At 34.3% G+C, this 26,956-nt stretch overlaps 1 long non-coding RNA gene across 2 annotated transcripts; it reads left to right on the top strand.

Moving 5' to 3' along the window:
* Positions 1-233: 233 nt before the first annotated feature.
* Positions 234-3,763, top strand: LOC132618520 (uncharacterized). Of its 2 annotated transcripts, XR_009574156.1 has the most exons (5): positions 234-563; positions 655-789; positions 2,033-2,085; positions 2,641-2,702; positions 3,476-3,763. It is a non-coding gene; the product is annotated as an uncharacterized LOC132618520 (long non-coding RNA). The 2 variants fall into 2 exon arrangements; XR_009574155.1 differs by lacking the exons at positions 234-563; positions 655-789 and having other exon boundaries at positions 796-2,085.
* The last annotated feature ends 23,193 nt before the right edge of the window (positions 3,764-26,956 follow it).

Genomic DNA, 26,956 nt, shown 5'->3' with positions numbered 1-26,956 from the left:
CTCAGTACAAAACCACAGTATTAGTAGTTATCATAGGCCGATTAAGTTTAGCTAACATAATTCAGATAATAAAGTAAGATAAGCGGATAAATCGACAAGTATAAATCAAACACAGTACTACAAAAAGAGCTTTAGCGACAAAGTATTTAGTGTCAATAGGGTAATTATCGGTAATTTATTTACGAAACGGAAATACTAATGGCAAATGTATATTAGCTAGCAAAAGCTACACTTTTACGACAATAAACGGAAATAGCCAGGAAAAGATCAAACTTTTATTCTTTCTAATCTTCCCTCCAAGAGTAAACCCTATGTTTTCCATTTCCCTCTCTCTTCACTCACTCCTCCCGCCCCCTTGTCATTCTTTTTGGTTCTCTCTTTTCTTTCGTCTAAATCATCTTAGGATCCCCTCGCCTGACGAAGAAATTGGCAATCAAGAGGGAAGAAAAAGGATGAACAATTTGACATTATTGGCGAAGCTCGATTAACCGTTCATATATCGAGACAGACCTTCTACCTTACCACTATTACCAGCATCTCCGTCACAGTGGGTTACTTGTCTGGTAATTTCGCTAATTTCTGTAATTTTGTCCGTCATTTCTATTCACATTATTCTTATATAGATAGATTACTTTATGTTTTCCATTTTTTTAGGAATAAAACCTGGTACAAGGGAGCCATCAATGGTAACGGAAGGTCTAATTTGGCTCATAGGTGAGGCCGTATACACACAATAGAATTCCGCTTGTAGTTTTATTGGTTGTTTCTCAGTGAAGAAGAGATAGCAAGGTACAAGAAATAACTGTTCTTAATTTTGTTTTCGTTTTTAAGTTTGGTGTTTGTTACTTACTTCCCTATTATAATAATAGAAGAATGGTTTAATTCTGATTCATTTGTTTTTTTTACTATAACTGTGATGAGATTTGATTTTGATTCATTTATATGTACAATATTACTTTTGAGGTTGCTTTAGAAGACAAATTTAAGAAGCTTATTCACTGTTTGATAAAATGTTACATAGAGATATATTACATGGATAATAATAATTAATGAGTGGTGTTTTACAAACTGTTTTAAAAAATCTTTGAAATATGAATTATCATTTCCGGACATTCGTAGGTTGAGAAGTTTTAAATTCATTGTCCTTGGGTTAGATTAGAGTCGTTTCACAACTTTTAAAAGTAAAATCTCAGGGACAGGAGAAATAGAGCATAAGCAGATGAATACAGTAGAGTACGTAGAAGAGGTGCTCTTATGCTTGGTATGTCACTGCTTTGTTGTTTGGGTCAGAAAGCTTACAACGGAAAACTTATAGGAGCTTATAGTAGAGTCTGATTTTTTCCTTCTGATAGTTGTAGCGTAATTTATCTTATTCAATCATAAAATTAGAGGAGCTTATAGTAGAGTATGATTTTTTCTTTTGATAGTTGTAGAGTATTTTATCTTATTCATTTGTTTATTTTGGGTAAAATTGGTGGTAATCTCTTCATAAACAATTGCCAGGGGCTGTAGAGTTTGTTTTCTAGTTTACCTTTCTTTGTTTAGACTATTTAATCTGATTTACTGTACTTCTATTAAAGTTTCTTGTTCTCTATATTGGCTTAATTGCCAAGACAAATTATAATCGTAATAATAATGATCGTATGCTTGCAACCTTGTGATTGATTTGTTAACATGCGTAAATAAACAACCCATGTTTAGATTAGTATTGCCATCTCTCAATTTGTGTGTCTCTTGTTTCTCTAAAGCTGGCAAATGGTAAATGTAATAGTGTTTGGCCAAGTTTCTTTTATTTAAGGAAATAAAAGATCTAGTAGTTTATGTTTCTTTTAACTCTCTGTTCCTAGTCGTGAATTCATATCTACGGAATATATAGCTGTTTTGCAAAGTAGTTGTTTGCATCTTGTCTCTTATACTCTGTATGTGTCCTGACTCACACACTTACCCCCTACCTCCCTTTTTTTCTATTTTTTTTTCCATGCATATGAAAAAACTCCGACCTTTCTCTGGGGTCTGCCTGAGTGGTTGTTAGATGGACAACGAGCTTTTGCACGCTGAGTTCCTATGGAGTTCGTGTTATTGAAGGTATTGTGAGAACAACTTCTTTCTTTACTTTCAGTAATGTACACAAACTCTAATCAATAAAGTTACATGTCTATTAGCTTCATTACCTTTACTTGCTATTTGCTTTAATTACTTTCTACTTGCTACTCAGGATTGAACATCTAGCTATTATTTTACTTAATTTATGCTGAAAAGTTGGAGTAGTATATCTAGTTAAATCAACTAGCCGAGTAGCATGATGAAACATTAATTTTTTTCTCCACTAGTCATTGGATTAAGCTTCTGAGTCTAACTATGAGGTCTGCTAGGCTAAGCTGATCTAAATACTTCGTACTTTATCCATCTTGGGGCAATCCTTATGTTCTAGTTAATTTAATACATCAGTTTGTATATTCGTGCATATTAATTATAGTAGTCTTTTGAGCCCGAGGCAACATCTACGCTTTAGGTAAATTTATGGAGATCTTCATGGGAAGTTGGCTTTAATTTTGTATGACATTTCTTCAAGAACTACCCTTTTAGCTATTGTGAGTGCTTGAACTAGACTTAGTGCACATTGTTCTTTGCTATGTATAGGATTCGGATGGGAGCTTCTTGTGTGTGATCTGAACCGACTAGACTGCTTGATCTTCCATTTGGTAATTGCACATCTTTTTCTACTTTATATGATGATATAAGCTTTTATGGAGTTGTCTCATCTATAGCTATCTTTCTATTACAAAATCAAATGAAGAAGATTGTTTTGAAAGAATAACTGCAATTCCTTGTTATTTCTTTGAGCTAAAGTGTGACTAAGCTATTGTCCCTAAGAAGAATCATGAGATGTATAATTGTTCCCGGAAGAAATTGTTGTTCTAGCAGAGATTGTTTTATTGTTAAAATTGTCATTTGAGTTTCACTTTTTCTTGAAAAGGGTTGAAGAGTTGGTAAATAATTGGGTGTGAAAAATATCATATTATTTTAGATGTACAACAGGGTAAAAAACACACCTCAAGTATTACATTTCTTTAAGTTTCCTACCGAACTATTTTCTACCTAAACTATCACCAACTAGTTTGCGAAACACACCTCAACTATCAGTTGTTCACTTTTCCTACCTGAACTATCACCAACTAGTTTGCAAAGCACTCTTCATTAAAAGTGAACAACTGATAGTTGAGGTGTGTTTTGCAAACTAGTTGGTGATAGTTCATGTAGGAAAAATGATAGTTCAGGTAGGAAAAGTGAACAATTGTTAGTTGAGGTGTGTTTTGCAAACTAATTGGTGATAGTTTAGGTGGGAAAATCTCACACCTGATAGTTTAGGTAGGATCCTCAAAAAACAAATGTTATACTTGAGGTGTATTTTTGACCATTATCACGTTTTTACGTAGATTTTATCTTTTGACATTTGTTCGTTTTATTATTTCAGGTCATACAATATGATGTTCAAATAGCATGTGGGAGATTTCAATACTATGAAGAGTTGCGGGAATTGTTTGAGGCTATGCATTTAGACGTTTTTTATTGCGGGTATTCGGTAGGAGCAGTAACAATGACATTAGCAGTAACAATGACATTAGCTGCTTAGTTTAAACATGTAATATTATCTTTTAATTCATTGATACATTAGTATTATGAATTAGTACTTGCTTTTGTTTGTTTGTATTCAATGAAATATATTATGTTTAACATTTTTCATTATAATTGTCTCTAAGTAGATACATGTACAATATTTGCTTTTGTATCTTTCATGTTCCGCAAAAAAAACTTATATTTCCGACGTTTTTAATTGGGTTAACTAGGAATAAAAATGGATGCTAAAAGAGTAAACTAAGCCATTTTTAAATGGATTTAACAGCCACTATAATTGCTACACAATAGTCGTTAAAATATTTTTATTTAGCGGTAGTTTAATTAGATTTAGTGGCAATTGAATTGGACGCTAAAAGGTGGGAGGGTAATTTTAAGATTGAATCTTGCGGTCATTATAATTGCCGCTACTCAATAGTCATTAAAAAATGTCATTTTTAGTAGCAATTTAATTAGATTTAGCGGCAATTGAATTGGACGCTAAAAGGTGGGATGTGCCAATGTGGGAATGGATTTAGCAGCCATCATAATTGGCACTAAACAATTGTCGCTAAATGCTTCGACATTTAGCGGTAATAAAGCATACCTTTACCAGCATTTCGCTGAATGGCTGTTGTAAGCTTTAGCGATGCCAACATCAACGGCCAAAGATTAATGGCCGGTAAATGTCTTGGCAGCAATATCTATTGCTGCTAAAGGCATTTTTTATTGCCACTAAAGGCACAAGCCTGAATCAAGTACACGTCGTCACCTAAGTTGTAGCATCTAAACTCAAATGTACCAAGTCTCAATATATCCAAACCGAATCCAAATAACACAAGTAAATCAGCAGATCATCACAATATAAGTCATAGTGCAATGCAATGCAATAATGTATTAATGCAAATGCAATGCAATGCTGTGTACACATGTACTCCGGACGGAAGTATCGACGTCTCGGAAGCACAACCCAGGGTGACTCGCGAAGTCTAAGTACTACTCATCCCGGATCTTTTCCCAACAGACAGACGAAACTCCGGATCTTTGCCCACGGAGGATTTTCATCAGTACAACCCTTGAGGGACCCGCGGAGTCCATGTACCACTCGTTCCGGATCTTTGCCCAACGGATGAATGAGTCTCCGGATCTTTGCCCACGGAGGATCTTTATCAAATCATATCATATAAAATCACATCACCCGGACCCATTTCCCATCGGGCATTAAATAAATTTTCTCTTATAGATACCATAAGTCTCTCATAAATTAGTTCCAAACCATTTCCATCATGTATGAATGTATGAATGCATAATGCTGAATCAATGCAATAATGCCAACAAATATGCTATGAAAGCCACAACACTATAAGCCCTATCAAGACTTATATAAATCAACTGCATGATCTCATCATCAACAATCCAATCAATATCACAAGTATCAAGCATGGGTACGGCAACAATATCATAAAAAGGCTACACAAGCCATATAGAACTCTATCCTCATATCAAACGTCAACAAGTAAGATACTACAATACCATGGAAAGGTATAACAAAAGTCTCCCAAAGCTACTATCACCACGTGGCATCAAGCCAACAACAATAGAACAAATCAAGTCACAACACAACGGGGTGGCTAGCCCTAATCACACAATAGGATCCAACCTAAGATAATATCCAACCCAACTTCATACCCGGAGGTTTACATGCTTTCTCCGACAATATCATCTAAATATATGCTTCGCTAAACGAAGTCTCACGATAGGTAAGCCATAACCTACCTGGAAGGCTGAGCAACAATAACACCAACAATCACTCCTTAGCCTTTCCTTTCCGCTGAGCCTCTAGTTCAAGAAAGTCTAAGCATATTCGAATCATGGAAAAATTAGAATCAAGAAGAACATCAAAACCAATCCTACTTCTATCAAGACTCAAATCTCCAACCTATGGAATAGGGTTTATGATCCAGAAGGGTGAAATTAGGGATCTAAATGTCCAAACATGAAATGAAACCTCTAGATGATCAATTCCCATCATTTGCAAGCTAGAACAATAAAAAATTCACTCTAATTCAGATTCTAGGCAAAACCCTCAAATTTAGGTATAAACCCTAATTTCTAAATCCACAAATTAGCCTCTAATTAGGAAGAAGTTGTGAAATAAGAATTCTAATCATCAATTCAATTCTTATTGAAACTAACCCAACCAACGAATCAGGATTTAGAAGCCTAGATAAAATATCCATTAAGCCCACTTTAATCTTCCATTACTAATGAACTAACAAGGAAAAGAAATTCTAAAATGATTAGGAATAATGGAATAGCAAGAGATTAGAAGGACTTACCACCAAGAATCTTCTCCAAGAATCCTCTAGAATTGCTCCCAATATGAATCACTTTCGGAATAATAAATGAATGAAAAGACTTGGAGTTTTATATCATTAACTACCCCAATCACTGTCCGATCACCGCATCTGCGATCACTCAGACCACTTCAGCGGCGCTGCCCCAGCGGTCCCTTGACCGCTATAGCATTCATGCCTAAATGGCACGGGCCGCTTTAGCAGCAGGGTGACAGTTATAGCGGTACCGCTGCCGCGGTGCTAGTGCCGCCAAAGCGGACACGAGACACCAGAAAACTATTCCAATTTTCAAAACTAAACCCGAATTTCTAACTAACTCTCGAGGCCATCTGCTCACAAACCATATACACAGACACACATAAAAACACGCTACGAACGCACTCCTGGCCTCGAAATTCTCAACGGAGTTCTCGTTGACCGAGTCAACACCCGATACCTCGATTCCAATTTCCCAAACGAAGTTCCAAAATGCATCTGAGTGCATTGGGAACCGAACCAGATACCTACACAAGTCATAAGCAACCATTCGGACCTCTCGGAATTGACGGATTTTCGAAAAAGGTCCTTTTACCCAAAAGTCACATTTGAGTCAACTCTTTTTCGCTTTAAGCCAAAATTTCACAAAAAGTCGCCGAATCAAATCTAAACACCTCGAGAAGGGTGTCAACGGTCCCCTCGGGTCAAAAGTGAGCTCACCAAGCTCGGGAAAGGGTCAAAAGTGTCGAAAATGCAATAACTACCAAACGGATCGTTACAAAATTAGAAGCCAGAATCTAACAAAGATTATACAAAAGTAGCTATATATATATATATATGTATTCTTATATGCTTTCTGTGCACAAGAGAAAAATACTAAGAGATAACTTCTACTATATATATTCCTTATATATATTCCTCTGTCTATGCTTTGTGTATTAGACACAGAATAGAGAAAATATTCTTTTACTTTGTTGGGTTTTTTTCTTAGTGAAATCTTTGTTAGTTTCTGGCTCCTAGTTTTATACTAGAAGAGCTTGTTGAATCCTCGGGGATACACCCATACCGGGTGAAATATCATTAAGGACAGTGTCTTAATTGACATGCATCAAGCTATCAAGAGTTTCTCTACAAGGGTTCGTGTTCAAGTATTTTCTGGCAAGATTCGTGATCAAGTATTTTTTGTAAGATTTCCAATAATCTTCCCAGCACACTATAATATGGAAAAGAATTTCTCTTTTTGTATGTCTCATCCACAGGAATAGGACATCAATTTATATTGCTAAGAAATCATCTGATAGAATAGATTGAGTTGCCTAACGTTATCAGAATATCAATGACCATAATGAAGGTCAAAGATTAATGGCCAAAGAATTAAATGTCAATGAATGAGAAAGAGTCTGTTATACAAATCAAAAGCACTGTTAGAATATAATGGCTAATTAAGAATTTGGTTTGTTGTATTAAAATTAACATGCATTGCTTAACTTTTAAGAAAAAGTTGTTTGTTTACAAAAATATCCTCCACCTTAAGGTTTGAGGGACCTCAATGCTACTTTTGTCATTTTCTTTATTTTATCCTGGGATAACTAGTCTTGTAATTGTTATTCCACCCTCTGCCAAGGATAACTTATCCTAATACTATTTTAATCCTGGATAACTTATCACAGGATTAGTAACCAAACAAGGGATATATTGGTACTAAATTATTATCCAGGACTATTTTCCTTATCCGTCGTACCAAATGACCCTTTAGAGTGGTTTACTACACGGGATAAGGCAAGTTTTTATTCCATTAAATTTGGATTATCTATCCCACCTCTCAGATGGTAAATGAGTCTCCCAACTATAATCCCAGTATTATAATTCCCTAATAATTTAGTCCGCCTATCACCCCTAGGGATTGTTTAGTTAATGGGATAAAGATAATTATCCTGGATATTCCATGGGATTACTTTATCATGTGTTTGATAATGCGTATTATTTAGTCTCAGATTATTTTATCCTTGTCTATTATATCCCACCAACCAAACAACTCCTTAAATTACTCCCTCCGGCTCATTTTACTTGTCGTCTTTACTAAAATTAGATGGTCTAAAATAGTTGTCATTTTATAAAACAAAGATATGACTAAGTATTCTTTTTTCATCTTTATCTTTACTCAAAAAACTAGTTAACTTGTCCACGCTTCACGCGGCCATACATATCCATTTATAAATTCAATTGATGTACAAAGGATATCCATTTATAAAATATAACAATAATTTCAAATAATGCATTACCTACATTTTTCTAGTTTTATACAAATAATGTTTTTGAGGAATAAATATTGATGATTAGATGATAAAGCTGAAATAACACAAACAAGCATAGAAGAAAGATTGAAACATTAGAAACGGAAAACAGAATTATCAGACATCGTTTGCTATAGACTTTCAAAAATCTCTGCCCCCAGAATAGTTTTTGAACTTTCCAAAGCTTCGTTTTTTCTTGTTTAAACCGTGAACTTGCTTCTGTAGCAATAATATCTAGTCTGAGAGCAAATTATGTACATCTTAATCGAATCTTCAATTTGTAAGGCCGAACACATTGTCATGATAACTTTCCTACAAGTGTTAACACTATAGATTTACAAATAGTTAACTTGAGGAATATACATAACATGCCAATGGAAAGAGTTTTGCCCGTAGTAAAGATATACGAAAAGTAGATCATATTGATTCAACAACATGAATTTTTTTATCCAAATACGGACACTGGACTCTTCAATATGAACACTTATACAATAATAGAGTCAAACCTACCTATAACAGCATCGTTGGGTCCGAAATTTTTCGGCTGTTATACACCTATAATAACATTTGTCATTAAAATAGTAGTCGGCTGTTATAGGCAAAAAGATGCATAAAATCTATTTATTTTTAGTTTTAATTTCGTAAATAATAACAAATTATTTAAATTTTAAATCTCAAAGATATGAATACTTCACTAACTAAACATTAAAGAAAGTTAGTACAATTTCAATAAATCCCTAACGGAATGTATAAAGTTTCAAGTTCTAAGGCTGTCACGCCACAAATTTGGAGCGGCATGACTGGCACTCGGTGCCAAACTAGGCCCGAGCGAACCATTCTAAATCTGAAACTCTGCTAAGGCCCACCTGCACACAGACAATACCAACGAGCCGGCGAAGCCGTAATCTGGATATATATATATATATATATATATATGCTGACTAACTCATCTGAACTGGGCGCACACACCCCGAAAATATATATACACGATTGAGCAAGTCGACGAGGCTGCTATGTAAGCTGAACAACAAAACTGGGAGCCGACAAGGATATATAACATCCCAACTACATACAACTGTTTACAGACCTCTAGGGAACACGAGCTGTAGAAAGGACAGGACAAGGCCCCGTCATGCCCATATGTATGTATGTCAAAATAGCATACCAAAAGGGACTGCAGCTCCGAATCAAGGGGAGCGCTCTGACTGCCACTGATTGGAAGATCTACTGAGCAGATCGTCTGTCTGGCTACCTGAACCTGCGAACATGAACGCAGCACCTCCAGACAAAGGGATGTCAGTACGAATAATGTACTAAATATTTAAGGCAAGATAAAAACTGAAATGAAATAACAAGCTATACTCCGGATATTGTAAGAAAGCATCTGGAGGTACTCTACCCAAGTTGCCTTTCATCTAAGGCAAAATAACATAACTCTATAGATATAACTCTGTGACTCGAGGGTCAGGCATAGATAACTCCATGACTCATAGGCTAGGTATATTCAACTCCATGACCTGTAGGTCAGGTATGCGCAACTCCATGAGCCGTCGGTCAGGCAACAACTCCATGACCCATAGGCCAGGCAACAATTCCATGACCCGTAGGCCAAACAACAACTCCATGACCCGTAGGCCAGACATTCTGTCTCACTGACCAAGTGGCCAGGCTAAATAAATGTAAATATATGTATATCATGCATGTGCTGAAAAATACCGACTCTGTAACATGTCTCTTTTGTCTCTCTATGAACTCCAGGATAAAGGGAGGGGATATGGTCCCTCAGAAAGAATAACATAACACTCGGAAACTAGACAACAATATGACAAGCTCTACTTTGAAAAATCTCTAGTCATAAGGGTTTATCACTCTCTTACCATATATGGAATCATGCCAAGAAAAGAAGGAATAGCCTTAACATACCTGGAAGTTCACTTCTCGACTTTCCAACCAACTTCCAGTCTCGCAATCTACATATAAAACCATTCATACTATTGTTAGGCTTATCGTCATATGCTTATCTTAAGGCTTCAAATTAAATCCTTTTAGAATCTGCCGAAATTTGGGCAGTATCTCCCTTATATCCTCTACTCCCTCCAATCTTCAAAACAACTCCCAGAGCACAATAAAACATCAACAGTCCCATAATCAAAAGATTACATTCAAACTATACTCAATTTAATCCCAAAACTTCTTTTCATAATCAAACCATAACCACAACTTCATACAACCCCTTATACCCTCGTATACGACAATTCCTTAACATCATTATTATCCATCATAACAAGATTATGCTCAAAACATACTAATAATTATAACTCAAGTTAATTTACAACTCAAAATATCATCAAATGTATATTTGGACTTTTCCTCCAATTTTCTTCTCCTCAAATCTTAACATAATTACCAAACAAACTCATTAACATGAAACTAAGATGAAATCTTACCTCAAAATTCAAGAACGCTTCAATTCCATGGTTACTCCACCTTAAAAATACTCACCCAAACATCTTCAAGAAGAGGAGACAAGTGTAGACCTCACTTGGAAACCTTAACCACTTTAATCTTCACTTGGATCTTTGGTTTAAGCTTGGAAATATGTTTGGAGAGGTTTCTAGGGCTTTCTAGGACTAGGGTTTTGTAAAAATGACCAAAATTGTCATATAGACATGTAGGAATACATGTGCATATTGTGGAAGTTGGAGGAATGTTCTAGAGGATTTGGGATATGTTTAGGGAAGTTTGGATATTAGATAAATGTTGTGGGATGTTCTAGAGAGGTGTGGAGATGTTAGGAGATTTCTAGATGGTTGTGGAGTTGAGGAAATGAATAAACTGAAGTGTAGAGGCTCTTTTAAAGGTGCCAAGCTCAAGTTGGGCCGGGTCACCACATAAGTGAGCTTCTCGGATTTTCGCACAGGTTCGTAATCTCCTGGCCGTCTGTTTTAAAATGCCCATAACTCCCTACGACGATGTCGTATCGACGAACGGTTTATTGTGTTGGAAACTAGACTCGACGAACTTCATTTTAGGCTCTTGAAACACCTCAAAACTCCTTATATACCAGGAGATATACCTCTCTGAAGTTGACCCAAAATTCTGTCAAAAATTCTGCCATTTTTTCCAAATTTTTGACAAACTTATTTTTCTTTGATTTGCTTGATCTCGGAACCTTTAAACACTTGCTTAACACTTGTTAAGAGTATTCTTTAACCTTATAAGGGTTCCATGACCTCTTCGAGCTTACGTTAGTTTACTCACGATGCAAACGACGCGAAAATTTTGGAGGTGTGACATTGACACACATTTTAAATCTACAGTACTTGAAAATTAAATTCTTTCAAGATTGATGGAAGAAATTCATAATTGTAGCTTGTTTCGTAGAATCCAATCTTTTAGTGTGATATAATGGTTGAATTTACGAAGATTTGCGTCCAAACTTTCAGCAAACGGGTATCCAATTGCTTTCCCTTGAAGAGAATCTAAGAGTTGAATAATTGAATCTTCTAACTTAGTCCAAGTAACAATAGGTTGAGGTTCTTCATCCGCATTGTCATTGTCGTCTTCGGCTTCCATATTCTCTTGTTCTATTTTTATAAAGATGGTTAATTATTATATTACCAAAAAAAGCAGATAACTATTATATCGGGGGTAATTTTACAAACAACGTACTGTTATAAAGTTGGCTATTGCTGTTATAAGTAAAATGTTGTTATAGAAGTAAAATATAACATAAAAAATTGGTTCCGAAAAATCTTAGCTGTTATAGCGAGGTGTTATTATATGCAAATGCTGTTATAGAGAGGTTTGACTGTACCTAAAAGAAAATTATTGTAAGATTTATTTTATATTTATCCTATAAAATAAAATAAAAAGTCGTCATGTTCATCACTTATAATTAGCTGCAAAACTCATAAAGTTGTATGTAAATCAATACCATCTTCATAACAGACTCACAACCTACTATGATGCTATTGCAGCCAAATTGAACACTACATAATTTGCAAAAACAAAATATATGAAATTAGGAGAGGAATATGGACAACCTGAGGAAGCAATGACGAGATACTTCATAAAACTGCAATAACTCCGTTCAAAAAAAGTTTGTGTTCCATATGCTTGTCTTCTCTCCTTTTCTCACAAGCCATTATATAGTCTGCCTCCGTACCTCACAAATCTAACTCTTTATTTCTATAACCCCTGCTAAATGGTTAATGAGTTTATAATTATAGTTAAAAGTTTCTATTCGTTTCTTTTGTAGTGGTCCAAATAGAGCTCATAGTGATTACATTGAAAGAAAACGTTTCAACTCTACATTAATTGAAAGCACATGTTTAGTCTTCCTCTCAGAAAGAAGAATAGATGAATCTATAACAAAAGATTAAAAAGAAAAACGGAAGACAATGAATGCAAAAGAAGGGTGTCTAGGAAAAGAAATAAATAGTAGTACCAATAATGAGGAAAGAAAACAATTAAGAGCACGTAATTTTCTTAATATATTTTAAGCATAAAATAAGGAAAAAATTCAAAAAATTGAGAAAATAGATAAATAGGAATGGTGGTCATAGAGAGATGCCACATCACCTTGTCTATGTCTAGCTTTATAATATTAATATATATATATATATATATATATATAGACATGGAGAGGTTAATGTGGTGAAAAAGAAAGTAGAATTAAATTGAGATCCATTAATAAATAGGGATAATTTAGTCAAATCACTCTTTTAATTTATATTTTTTTAAGACACGTGCAATAAGAAAAATATGACAAATAAATTAGACCGGAGGGAGTAAGATGATGTAATTTTATATGATAATCTTGGTTAGATAACATTGAAAATATTATTTTATACAATAATCTTGATTAGATAACATAGAAAATCATTAAATAGCTATAACTCGCCAAACTGATTAGCAAAATAGTATCATATGGTGTTTATAGGTTTTGTTCCTGGTTCATTTTATTTTTGTCAATATTAGTAGTGTATTGCACGTGTATTCTGAGTTATTTAAGCATAAATTTTGAATATTCTCATGCGATTATTGAACGTGTTTTTGTGTAACAAAAAGCAAATATATAAATAAAAAATTCATGAAGCGAATGAGAGTATTCTTGTGTTCACTTTAAGGCGTCATTTGTCGTTATAAATTCTTTTCTTTTCTAATCAGAATGACATACGTATAATTAATAAATTTTGCAGAATATAAATTAATTGTAGAAGTGAGATATTATTTGTATATATAAAAAAAAAAAAGTTTTTATATTATCACTTAATTTATATGTGCTTTGCGGTCGTGAAAGGCAGAATTGATTTTACGAATCAAGCAAAATGTGCTCATATTTAGCATAAAAGAAGAAGAGATCTTCACCACTTCTCACTGCTGGCAATGCCAAATTGTGGGGACCAGAATCATTTTTTTTTAAAGCGGATTGCCCTTCTTTTAGGGTGGTCTTTAAATTTTGCCCCTAATATTTGTGGTCTTTAAATTTTGCCCTTCGCTTGGATACCTGAGGTTCTGGATTCGAACCCCCGCTCAGGCGTAAAAAAATAAAATCACAAGGCAGTGTTGGGGAGAGTGTATGCCCGATCCGGCATACAATCCTTAAAGAAAAACTAAAGTTATGCCGGAGGGGGCATACTTTGCTTTGAGCTATATATTTTTTATGTTTTATTTTTTTTACTTTTCAAGACAAACTTATAGTTATGCCTTAAGGAAAAGTTCCGCCTTATGAGGCATACTTTTAGTTATGCCTTAACTAAAAGTGTGCCCCATAAGACATAACTAAAAGTATGCTCCATAAGACAGAACTTTTCCTTAAGGCATAAACTTTGCCTTATATATAAGGCAAAGTTTATGCCTTAAGGAAAAGTTTTGTCTTATGGATAAGGCAAAGTTTATGCCTTAAGGAAAAGTTCTGTCTTATGGGGCATACTTTTGTTTATGCCTTAATTAAAAGTTTGCCCCATAAGGCATAGTTCCTTAAGGAAAAGTTCTGTCCCATAAGGCATAACTAAACTATGCCTTGAAGAAAAGTTATGCACCCTTCGACATAACTTTAGTTTTTCCTTAAGGACTGTATGCCGGATCCGACATACACTCCCCCAGCTCTGCCTTGCCAAATTATTTTTTTATTTTATACCTGAGCAGGGGTTCGAATCCAGAACCTTAGGTATCCAAGCGAAGGGAAAAACTTAAAGATCACACATATGAGGGACAAAATTTAAAGACCACCCCAAAAGAAGGGCAATTCTGCGAATTGCCCGACTAGAATTACAAAAACTTGTAACAAGGAAATGAGAAATTTTGTTCACCATCTCCCATTGGACCTGGAGGTTTTGAATTTGTGTTCCTTATAGTATTTGAATTCTACTATTCTCTTTCTCTCCTTTATGTCATCCAAAGCTTTATGCTTGTACACTTGATATCTTGGCGGTCTAAAAAGCAAATGAACTAGATAAATGCAATTTTTTTGATAATTCAACTCCTCGTTTTGACTTTTAACAACCCATTTCTAGATTTGAAACTTTTCACAGATTCAAATAGTGTTTTGGGACTTGCTGGTATGATTCGATTTGGGTTTCAGATTTTTAAAAAGAGAAAGGACATCATTTGACCCCTGAACTTGGCACGAAAATTTAGTTTAACAACTAAACTTAAGTTGTATTTATTTACCCCCCTTAACAACTTTCAAGTTAATTAAATACCACCTTACGTGGCCTGGACCAGTTGAGATCTGGGTGTTATTCACCACTCGCCTGGTGATTGGTCCACGTCATTAAATATTTTTATTTATTTAGTTTTTCTCTTTCTTCTTCATTCTTTCCCTATTTTATTAAACAATAATTAAAACAAAAAAAGATGGACCCATATCCCCTATACCTTTCAGCCGTTCTCCTCCTCCTAACCCCCCCCCCCCCCCCACACACACACCTCCGCACGCTCATATCCCTCTCCTTCTTCCCCAATCCCCATTGTTTCAACTTTCAAGTTCACCAAAAAAAAAAAAAAAAAAAAATAGACTAATTTTTTAATCATTTTTATTTTTATTTAGTTTAGTTTTCCCCTTCTTCTTCCGTCTTCCCTACTTACTTACTTTTTCTTTCCATCCATGGTGGCTATTAGGGCTGTTCACGATTTTGGTTAAAATCAAAATCAAACCAAAAATTTAACTAAACCGAATAAAAAAATCGACATTTGGTTTGGTTTGGTATGATTTGGTTTTAAATTTTAAAAACCGATAATATTTGGTTTGGTTATGGTTCTATTAAAAAATAACCGAATAAATAACCGAACCAAACCGATAAATTTATAATTATTTATATGTATAATATTAGTTTTAAACTCCCTGTTATCCAATAAAAACCTAAAATTCCTAATAATAAACCAAAATCCCCTACACGATTAGTTATTTTCATAAATAATTATAAATATTTTATACCTTTTAATCATTAATTTAATTTTTTGTCTACTTATTTCACATGATTGTTTAAGACCCATGTTTTTAAGAATATGTCCAAGCCCATGTCTTTAAGTCTTTTAACTCTTTTAAGTGTTAAGTGCAAACCTACTAACAGAAGCTCACGTTAGAGTCTAATGTCTTTAAGTTAAATTTTTAACCTTTCTTTGTCAGTCATTTGATTTTAGATTGTTTTTTTTTTTTTTTTTCGAATTTATACCTTTGTTTGTTCCTGTCTGAATGGGTCCTAAATTTCTAATATTTTTCATATGAAAAGGACAGAAGTAATATTTTTCATATGAAAAGGACAAAGGTTGTAGATTTGGATGTTCCTATAGATGATACTTCAATAACATCAGCATTTGCTGCAACTCAAACACATGGTAATATCCTAATACTTCTTCCGTGGGTAATCCTCCTAAAAAGCATAAAAGAACATCTTCTTGTAGTCGAGACCCTAACCTTAGGGATAATGATAGAAAAACATCTGAAGTTTGGAATCATTACACAAAGTTTTTTTAATAAAATGGGAGAATTGAGGGTAAAATGCAAGTACTGCCCCAAAGTTTGGGATCATTACAAAAAGTTTTTTTATTTCATATATTTTCATTTTGATTTTAGACAGTCTTTATGTTTAATGAATATGTATGTTTGTAATAACAGCTAAAAGCTCGTGTGCTCTATTTTATTTCCAGGTATGTGTATTAAGATGACAAAAATTATGCAGCCACTACTAAGTTGGTTTTTAGCTCTATATGTAATAGTTTAGCAACTTTGGGTAACTTGAGTACTACATTATCACTAATAGTGAAAATGTTTCTATGATGTATGTTCCACCTTAAGCTATAAATAAAAGTTATCGTTTGAACAAAAAAAAAAAAAAAGACATGTCTTTTTCAACTTTTTAATGTTTTACTGATAAGTCTCATGGCTGCTAGTTATAAACCGAAAAATTGAACCAAACCGACAATAACCAAACCGGTGGTTATTTTTTTATTTGGTTTGGTTATGGTTTTAGACATTTAAAAACTGACTAAATTAGTTTGGTTATGATTTTAATCAATAACCGACCCAAACCGAACCATGAACACCCTTAATGGCTGTACTCATGGCTGATTTTTTCCCCTTTATCATTTTTAATGTCATTTTCACATCTCAGTCATAAAAAAACAATCTTTTTCAATACCCAAGTGGGAAAAACTCCATCTTTTTCAATAACCAAGTTCAAAAATTCAATCTTTCTCAATACCCAAAAATTTTCTGACCAAATCATGAAAACCCAGTTCGAATATTTCAAAATGTAGCAGTTTTTTTTAACCCATCACAACAACAACATGTCTAGTGGCCTAGATTATCGGAACTTGTCCGGTTATATGTGGCGAATTGTGAACTTTTCGGTGGGATTCCATCGGAAATTGGACAGCTTGAGCAATTAGATTCATTACTTTTTCAAGTAATTGCTCTTTCTGGGTCTTTAACAAATGCGTTGGGTAATCTAAAAAGCTTGAAATCCTTAGATTTGTCGACCAAGATGTTTTCCGGTGAAATTCCGGTGACATTTACTAGGTTGAAGAATTTAACACTGTTAAATTAAAGTTTCAGGCAACCCAAATCATTTGAACCATAGAAAAAGTAAGGAATTTTTTTTTTAGAAAAAGAACAGAAGATGAGAGCAGCTATGGTGGGGAATGTCTGGTAGTGGTAGTGGAGGATAAGAAAGAGAAAAGAAAAAAAAAGGAAAAAAATATTAAAAAATTATAATTAAGTATAATAAATTGTCATCCAATTAGAAGAGGACATATGTACAACTGGAATCATTTTTAGTGTTTTTTTCCCCTTCCACGCGCTTTTCAGAAAGTCATCACACTTTCTTACCATGTCATCCGCTAAGGGGGGGGGGGGGGGTATTTAATTAACTTGAAAGTTGTTAAGGGGGGGTAAATAAATACAACTTACGTTTAGTAGCTAAATTAAGTTTTCGTGCCAAGTTCAGGGGTCAAATGATGTCTTTTCTAAAAAAATCACATTTCAACATTGCATACTTTTTTTTTTGGTATAGTTGCAGTGATTCGCGATCGAGCAGGCTTAGAGCCCTGCTGTGCTCTTTGTGATCGCAGGAGGTCGGTCTCGTTCGCGCAAGGTTTCACCTGGTTTCTCTTTGCGATCACGTAGGACCTTGTTGTGATTGTGAAGAAGGCTTATACAACTATAAATTGGACAAAATTCATTTCAATATTTTTAAGTGTTGGGAGCTCGATTTGAGGCAATTAAAAAGGGAATTTTCATCTACAAACATTAGGTGAGTGTTCTAGACACCTAATTTGATTTATACCTTGGATTTTCATGGATTATTACACCTATAATATAGATTAAAGAGGTGAAATTGGGGAATTTTAACCTAGGATTAGAATCAGGTATTTTTGGGGAATTGAAAATTGAAATGGTGTAGAATTAGTAGTCTTAATTTATTTCGAAATATGACCACGGGCTCGGGGTTAATCCTTTGGGTTGACTTTAACCTAGTCTAAAATATGAAATTGGATCCACTGGATTGGTTAATATTGTTGAGTATCTTTTTGAATAGATCAAGCCTGTGTGGTGGATTTGGAGCATGGAAAAGTTGTTCGAGAAGGTTAAAGCTAGTTCGGACCGAGGTAAGTTAAGACTTTGACTTAGGAAATTTCTTCCAAATTGATATTGCCTTAAATATATTATGTATATGGGGTACTGTATATGAGAGGTGATGAGTGTATGTATGGATTCTAGGATTATAAATGCTATATGGGATAGAGGTTGATGTTGTGATCTGTGCTTAGTATGCCATCTCTTTGAGCAATGACTACTTTGTGCATCTTATCATGCTAGTATAGTGTTAAGGCAACACTCACATATTATCTTAATATTATAGACTATATTTATATAACTAAATGAGTGGTTTGCCTTTATCAATTAACTATTAGGTAAAAAAATTCTCTCTCTAAAAATATTTTTCTCTCTTTCTGATAGAGACGCTGGTGGTCTCACCTTCGGTGACTCAACCAGAAAACACTCATCCCCCTAAAAAACATCTGCTAATGACAAGAATCTATTGAATTCGACTTACTCCTTTAGTAGTGAAAGCTCCGACAAATCCAAATCCCAACCCTAACCCAAATCGAAATGGGAACCCTTATGTCAAAGCTCGACATTCCAACCATAATACAATTCCGGCATTGATATTTATGGTGTGATGGCTAAAGATTATCGGCTGACTTTAGTTGGGAAATTCCTAAGGATAAGGCCTCAAATAGAGAGAATCCAATCCAAATTTGCAGAAAAGTCATTGTAAGAGGTAATTTCAAAATAGGAGTTTACGATTTCAGAACCGTGATGGTTGATTTTAGTAATGAAGATGATTTCAAAAACATTTGGTTTAGAAGATCCATAGAAATTGAAGGCCAAGTAATGTGGCTCGAAAAGTGGACTCCTAATTTTAGGCCGGATGTGGCTCTCCCATTGTTCCGGTTTGGGTGCTTCTACCAGCTTTACCTATACATTGTGATTCATGGAATTATGTTAAACAAATTGTTAGAGCCATTGGTACACATCTTTCAATGGATATGACCACTGAAAATAGGACTATGCCTAGTATGGCTAAGGTCAGAGTTGAAGTTGATTTTACTAAGCCAAAAATAGTATGGCTAAGCTCAGAGTTGAAGTTGATTTGACTAAGCCAAAAATTAACTCTGTTTGGATTGGAGTGGAAGATGATGACAGTCCTTTCAAAGGTTTTACACAGAAATTTGAATATGAGAATGTGCCGAAGTTCTGTATAGATTGTAAATTACTTGGCAATTCTATTAGTCAATGTTGACATGCTGAGAAGAAGAAGGCAGAGGCTAACGAAAAACAAAAGGGTAAAGAGGAAAAAGAGGATGATGAAAAAGAAGATGGTAGTGATAATGAGAAACAAAATCAACCCAAAAACAACAATGAAAATGAAAAGAAAGAGAATGATGGAAAACTGAACAGGAGGAAAATGTGGAAAACAAAGACAAAAGGAAAGAGACCACTGGGAAACGGAAACATGCAAAGGAGGTGGAAAAAATTCCTACCATCAATGAAAGGATCAAGACCAAAAAGAAGAAAAAATAGGACCAAAAAGAAACCTCCTATGAAAAAGAATAAGGTGCATTTCAAAAACATCACTGGGAGATCTCACAAAAAGGATAAGGGGAATAAAAGAGATCACAATGGAAAAAATGATTTTACTACTAACAATTATGAGGATATAGAAAAGGATGAGCAACAACAGAAAGAGGGGGAATATCAAAACAGTGAGCATGTGAAGGATATGGAGGATGATAATAAGAAAATTTATGAACATAACATACCAACTCAGAGCAAAAGTGGAAATGAAGACAATAGAGAGAACAATAGTGAACAAAACAAGCAGGAAGAAATGGAAGGAAATCAGGATACTGAAGAGAAAAATGTCAATGGGGACCAATTATCTCAAGAAAGCAAGGTGATGGAATACAAAGAAGATAATGAAAAGATGGTTCAAGAATCACAAGAAAGAAAAGTGATAGATAGCAAAGAGGAAGTTAAGGATTTCTCCACTAGCCTAAGCTCCAGAATAAAAAACTGTGAGGGGGCTAAATCTAGTGGTTTATTTAAACTTTGAAGTGGACCAATCCTAATGATGATTTGAAAGGTAACTCAGATGATGAAGTGGAAGAAAGTTTAATTTCAACTTCTTGGCCTTGCCCAAGTTACTAACAATGAAAAAGGAGATTTAAATGAGAAGCAAGACTTGACAGTTGAAAATCATTTGAAGGAGGTGGTTGAAAAAGGACTTTCTCCAGTTAGAAGAGGGAGAAGCATACATAGAGGAAAAAGCAAGAAACCAAAGGAAGTAAGAGAAAAACTATTCCCTCTAGCAAGGAAAAGAGTTCCAAATAGATTTTCATCTCTATGAATTTCATGATTAGTGCAATATTTTGGAATATAAGAGGTGTTAGATCCAAAAAAGCTATTCATCTTTTCAAGATTAACAATAGTGACTTTGTAGCCATTAGCCAACAAAAGCAAGATTGAAGGTTATAAGAGACATTTGGGATATGATAACTGTATCACTATTGAGAATGGCAAGCTCTGGTATTTTTGGAGTAAAAACCTAGAAGTGGTGGACAATATTCATGATGAACTACAAATCACTCTCAAATTCAAGCAAATCATTAGAGACCGGTTTGTTTATATAACAACTGTTTATGCCAAGTGCACTTCTTTTGAAAGGAAAGATGTATGAGATAGTCTTGTTGTTATTAGTACCAATGTTGATGGTCCATGGTGCATTAGAGGATATTTCAATGTAATCATGGGCACTGATGAAAAGATGGTGAATTTTTGAAAAATTATTCATTCAATTTCGTTTTTGGTCGACTTTTTGAGGAGAATATACCTAGAACTTCTCCCAACCTTACAAGGTGAGTTTCTAACCATACTACGATTAAAATATATCAAAATCACAAGGATTAATACTATATTATCATTTGAATCCGTATATTCTTGAAAATCAAAGGAAGAACAATTGAAGAGAACTTTTGGGGGAATCTAAAAAAAGGTAACATCTTTGACCTCTAATGGTGTTTATTGAATGGATTGAGTCTAGTGTGGGATATTGCAAGAGTTTAGAATCCATGGGTGAATCATATGAATGAAAGAGCATGATATTAATTTAAAAACCCTAATTTTTCCAAAAAGGGGGAGATGGGTGGAATTGGATTGAAGTTCTAATCTTTTTCATTCTAATCGACTGTAGTGTGATTGTTGATCCTCGAAAAAACCCATTTTCTAGATTTTAGTGGGAAATTGAAGTATGTCTACTTTTAAAAACGTTTTCTTATGTATGTCTATATTTTGAAATCATCTTTGGAAGTACGAAAGCATGATTGATGGTTGAAAATCCTACTTTGATTGTTTGTACAAGTTTAAAACACTAGTTTGGTGGTTGTTCTTTGATTGAACTTGTTTTCGAACTATAAGTGACAATTGAACAATGTCATGCGCGTGTAGGGTCAAGCCCGCATCAAACCTTATACGAATTATACTATTATGATGAACATGTGCTGCCCTAATAAGGATTATTAGACCTATTTTTCTAAAGGTTGAAACTCTAAACATGTTTTCCTTGAATGGGTTTTTCTTGAACGTGAATGAATGATTTGGACATCAGTTTCTAAATTGATTATGATTTGAAATGCCTATACTGTGAGAAGATAACTTGGAAAAGGAAATTCGACTATGAGTCATGATTGATGATTCGGTTAATATGCCATGATATGTATTTGTTTGTGTTTGGGACTGTATGGGCAAGTTGTGCTAGTTCAGAGGATGATTAGCCGTTATGGATCCTAGCGTATCGCTTTTGAGCATTATTATGTCAGTCTAGAGGACAATTGATCTCCAAGGCATGTAGCCCTGTGCATCTATTACTGTGCTAGTCCAGAGGACGATTAGCCTCCGAGGGATAATAGTCCTGGTGTATCGAATGATTGTTCACCCGCGAATTGGCATGTATTAAATCTTTGGTTATCTATAAGTTGGCTTGTTGATGATTTTAGATTCGTAAGTGAAAGACTTAATGCGGTAAACGGTAAATGAGTAAACTCGTGGTATTCTTTGTTATTGGTTTATGTCTGATGATTTTGGTTTTTGGTTAAGTTTGATGTTTTACTCTGTTTTTGGTTGTTAAATTGTTACACATTACTACAAAAAAGACTTTTACCGATAATTATTTAGTGACAATAAATTAATAGCTGCTAATGTATTCTTTACGGTGAAATATTACTGAAAAATAGATATTAGCTGGGAATTGGTACTCTTGTACTGGCAATAAAAAAGTACGGCTACAAAAAAGAACTAATTCAAGACAATTCTAATTAGTTTATCTTTCCCTCCAACATATTTTCAACCAATTACCCATTCCCTCAGATTTTTTTTTCTCTTAATAATTAAGTTTGAAATTTTAGGGAAATACTTCAGAAAGGGTAGATCTTTCTCACCACCACCATTGCAACCTAACCCAACTCATCCATCTTACTATTGCTGCTACAACTAAATTTTGTCTCACCATCATTCGCCACAAATCCCAAACAAGGAAACTCATCTCTTTCTACTCTCCCTTTATCTGATTGCATTTCTTTATTAGATTTCAAGCATTATATGTGTGTTTCTTTCCTTTTACTCTTTTACGATCTGGTAGCTATATGTGTGTATGTATATATAAATCTTTGTATATATACACATGAATTTCAGTTAATTGTATTCTAATTTGATTCTTTTTCCTCGCTGGCTCACAGTACCTAAGGTAATTTTTCTCCTATTTTGACTTTGGAAAATTGTTTATGGCTTGATTGTGTATTCCCTAAAATTGCGTGTTTTGTTTATTTATTTGATAGTTTAACAGAACTGTGATCTTTTATTTCACCATAAAGGGTCTTGCCTAATGAGTCCAATTCAGCTATTTTTGTTCAGATCATTCTTGAACACACTGGCCTTTTCTTCACTGCGGTATGTTCCATTTCTCTCGTTGGCATTCTTTTTGGTTACTTGATTTTTGTTTTGATTTGAATTTTGGATCCTATGTTTCTTGCTTCTCTTGATTTTGTAGTGCTTCAATTTGCTGGAAATGAAATTTAAGAATTTTATTTGATGATTATGGTTTTCCCTAATTGGCTTTAAACAAATTTTAGGAGTAATATTGAAATGAAATGGTTCCAAAAAATGGAGTGGATACTGGGGATTCACATAGCCAATCCCTACTAGTTCAGGACCTTTTGGTTGCTTCCTCTGAAACTTTCTAATGTTTGATTGAGTATTGAATTGTTCTGCATATATTAGTGTAATAAGGTAGAGCAATTAAGGTAGGAAGTAGTTGACCATTATATCTTTCTCAATACTAGACCCCTGCTATTTGTTTTTTATGACAAGGAACCTCGCAGCCGCTATCCTTTGGCTCGACGCAGAAGGCAAATCCCCTGTTGTCTTAGGCAGGGGGTTTCGAACATGAGACCTACATTAAGGAAGCCCCATGCTCAACCAACTGAGCCATCCTTGCGGGCGACTCCTCCTATTTTCTTTTGAAGAAAGGATCATGAAGTGAAGATAGATGTAATCCGTCCATGTGAAAGAAAATATCTTTGAAGCTTATATTTGTCTGGTAAACTAAACCATACTTACAATTCCTTACAAGCTTGATGTCATAAAAAATTACTATTTTTTCATAGGTTGTACCTAATCATCTTATGAATAGTATCCCTATGACCTATGTTATTTTTTTCTTTTGGCCCTCAAACTTTAGGAGTAATAGGTTCTTATGTAATAAGCATTGAACCTTTTAACTTCTTGGCCCGAGCAAAGGAAGAACAAGATCCTTGTTTTGTCTGGTGGAATTAATTAGCTAGTGACACTATGGTCTTGGTGAAGAAATTTGTTCTATTGAGTGGACCTTGACATGCCAAGGAACATACTTCAATGATTATGCTACCATGCTTGATTTTGCACAAGAAAAAGAATACCCGAGAACAAAGTTTTTCTCATGATACTTCAAATGATAATTGAACTGTGTCAGCAGATAATTTGTACTTCGAAGTTTCATATGATATTGCTTGCATCTTTTTATTTGAGCTCTAATTCATGTTGGACATCATGACTGTAGGAACTTTGGCTTTCCTTTGTTCGTTCTATTTGTCAGCAGAATAAAGTGACTGACAAGTTTGTTTATCTACCAAGTATATGAATAAGATTGTGTAGTCATTGTGCACAATCAAGGAGAATGAAGTGGAATTTAAATTAAATTATTTATGCCAGACATTTTTTTTATAATTTATGGCCGCTCCACCCACTAGAGCTCAAGCTCATTACGATCACAGATTACCTCATCAAGCTCTTAATCTTTTTTTTTTGGTTGTATATGCATTTGATTTGTTTGTGTTTTTTGTTCTTTCTCCATCGATTAATTCAAGTTCTATAGCGCTATTGCATATGAGATGTTTTAATAAGTTTCGTGGTGTGTAGCCCTGCAATCTCGGTATAGAAATGTGACGTTATATTATTTTTCAATTCGCATTTTGTAAAAACATATGGCTTATTCCGCAGTAATAAGTTGCAGTGTTATAGGAATAACAAATATGCGTCTAAACAGCTGGTGAAAATACTACAAACACTTCAATACAAAAAAGGATAAAAGAAAATAAAAGAACCACAAACACTAGTATTGTCTTCTATGAATTTTTAGGATATCCTATGTTACTAGCAGTGCATGGATAAAGGATGCCTATCAAGGTAAAAAATTGAATGATTCTATGTTTGGTGATATTCCATAATATTTCTGAACATATACCTTTTTTTTGGCTCTTATTATTGTTCTTCAGTGGATTCTTAATCAAGGCATTGCTTCCGGAGTTCTAGCAAAGCTAGATTAGCATCTCTTTTTCTGAATATCTTGTCTTCTCTTTATGGATGTTATATTATTTTTCAATTCGCATTTTGTAAAAACATATGGCTTATTCCGCAGTAATAAGTTGCAGTGTTATAGGAATAACAAATATGCGTCTAAACAGCTGGTGAAAATACTACAAACACTTCAATACAAAAAAGGATAAAAGAAAATAAAAGAACCACAAACACTAGTATTGTCTTCTATGAATTTTTAGGATATCCTATGTTACTAGCAGTGCATGGATAAAGGATGCCTATCAAGGTAAAAAATTGAATGATTCTATGTTTGGTGATATTCCATAATATTTCTGAACATATACCTTTTTTTTGGCTCTTATTATTGTTCTTCAGTGGATTCTTAATCAAGGCATTGCTTCCGGAGTTCTAGCAAAGCTAGATTAGCATCTCTTTTTCTGAATATCTTGTCTTCTCTTTATGGATGTGGAATGGAAAATTAGAATTTCTCCCTTTGAATGCGGATGAGCAGTAAAATATTAGAATGCCTTGAAATGAGATTATTTTTTTCCTTCATAGCTTTCTATTTGCAGGAGGTGTCTTGGTTGTCTACATTGTTACTTTGTTATGCTAAATGAAGTGCAATATTGCTGGTTATATATTTCAAAAGTAGTTGAGGTTTTAAAATATGTTGATCATCCTATTCTCATTGTATATGTCTACTTGATCGATTTGGGGGCCCTAGCATTTAGGCCTTTATCTGTCCTGGCTGCAACTGTATGCTCTCTTTTTGAAGGTTGAGCCAAGTAATAAAATGGTAATCAACATAAAATAAATACTCGTGTGATTGTAATGACATTTTGAGCTTGACCAGGTTCTTCTTTATAAGATGTTTAATGTAATCTGAATGATAGTTGCTTCACATAGGAAAAGAGGCTGCATAAACAATAAGCACAACTATTTACTATCAAAATAACAAAACAGAATCTTCTAAACTGGTGGAGTTCAAGTTCCAGATAATCTTTTTAGGATGCAACTTAAATGAGCTTAAATAGTGGTCTTGTCTGCTTTATGTTACCATTGGAAGAAGTAGTAATTCGATTTCTTTTCATATGGAATCATGAATAATAATATTTTCATTCACAGTGACTCTGAAAGTATCCATTCTCTGTGACCCATGAGCATTGCACACAATAACCACTAATCTTTTGCCTTTGACCACACAAAATCTTAAGGCTTATCATTTTTATGAAGTGCTAAGAGGACATGAAGCATTTCTTTTACTAGATCCCAAAAAGTATTTATATCATCATAAATAAATGTTGAATAATATGGATATATTGTTGAATTTACCAGTTTTCAAAACATATGCATATGTTGTAGATGAGAATTTGTCTAATGACGTTGTAAAGAAATTAGATCAAGAGAGAACTGAGTTGAATGGAAAAAAAAAATGAAGAAATGAATTAAGAATTATCATGGATGAGACTAGTCATGTGCAAAATTGCTCCTAATGAGTTATCTAGGCTTCAGAATATCAATGGAATCTCAATTAAACAGGTAACTCAATTTCACAAGTTTTAGACTTTTTTTTTTTCCTGAAATTTTACTCTTATAAAAATAATGTTATCTAACATGTTAATATATCTCAGGTCCTTGATGCGACCATGTCCATGAATAAGTACCAGGAGCACCACATATGGCAGAATTGTCTAGAACCAGATGTGGCTGGTAGACCTGAGGGCTCTCCTCCCCTGACTTGGACTCAGTTCTACCGAGCCTTCCTTGAGAAGCATGTGTCTAGATTTTTGAGA

The sequence above is a fragment of the Lycium barbarum genome, chromosome 11 (assembly GCF_019175385.1).
Source record: "Lycium barbarum isolate Lr01 chromosome 11, ASM1917538v2, whole genome shotgun sequence".
Lineage (NCBI taxonomy): Eukaryota > Viridiplantae > Streptophyta > Magnoliopsida > Solanales > Solanaceae > Lycium > Lycium barbarum.
The sequence above is the reverse complement of the archived record's forward strand: the minus strand, read 5'-3'. Positions and strand labels throughout refer to the sequence as shown.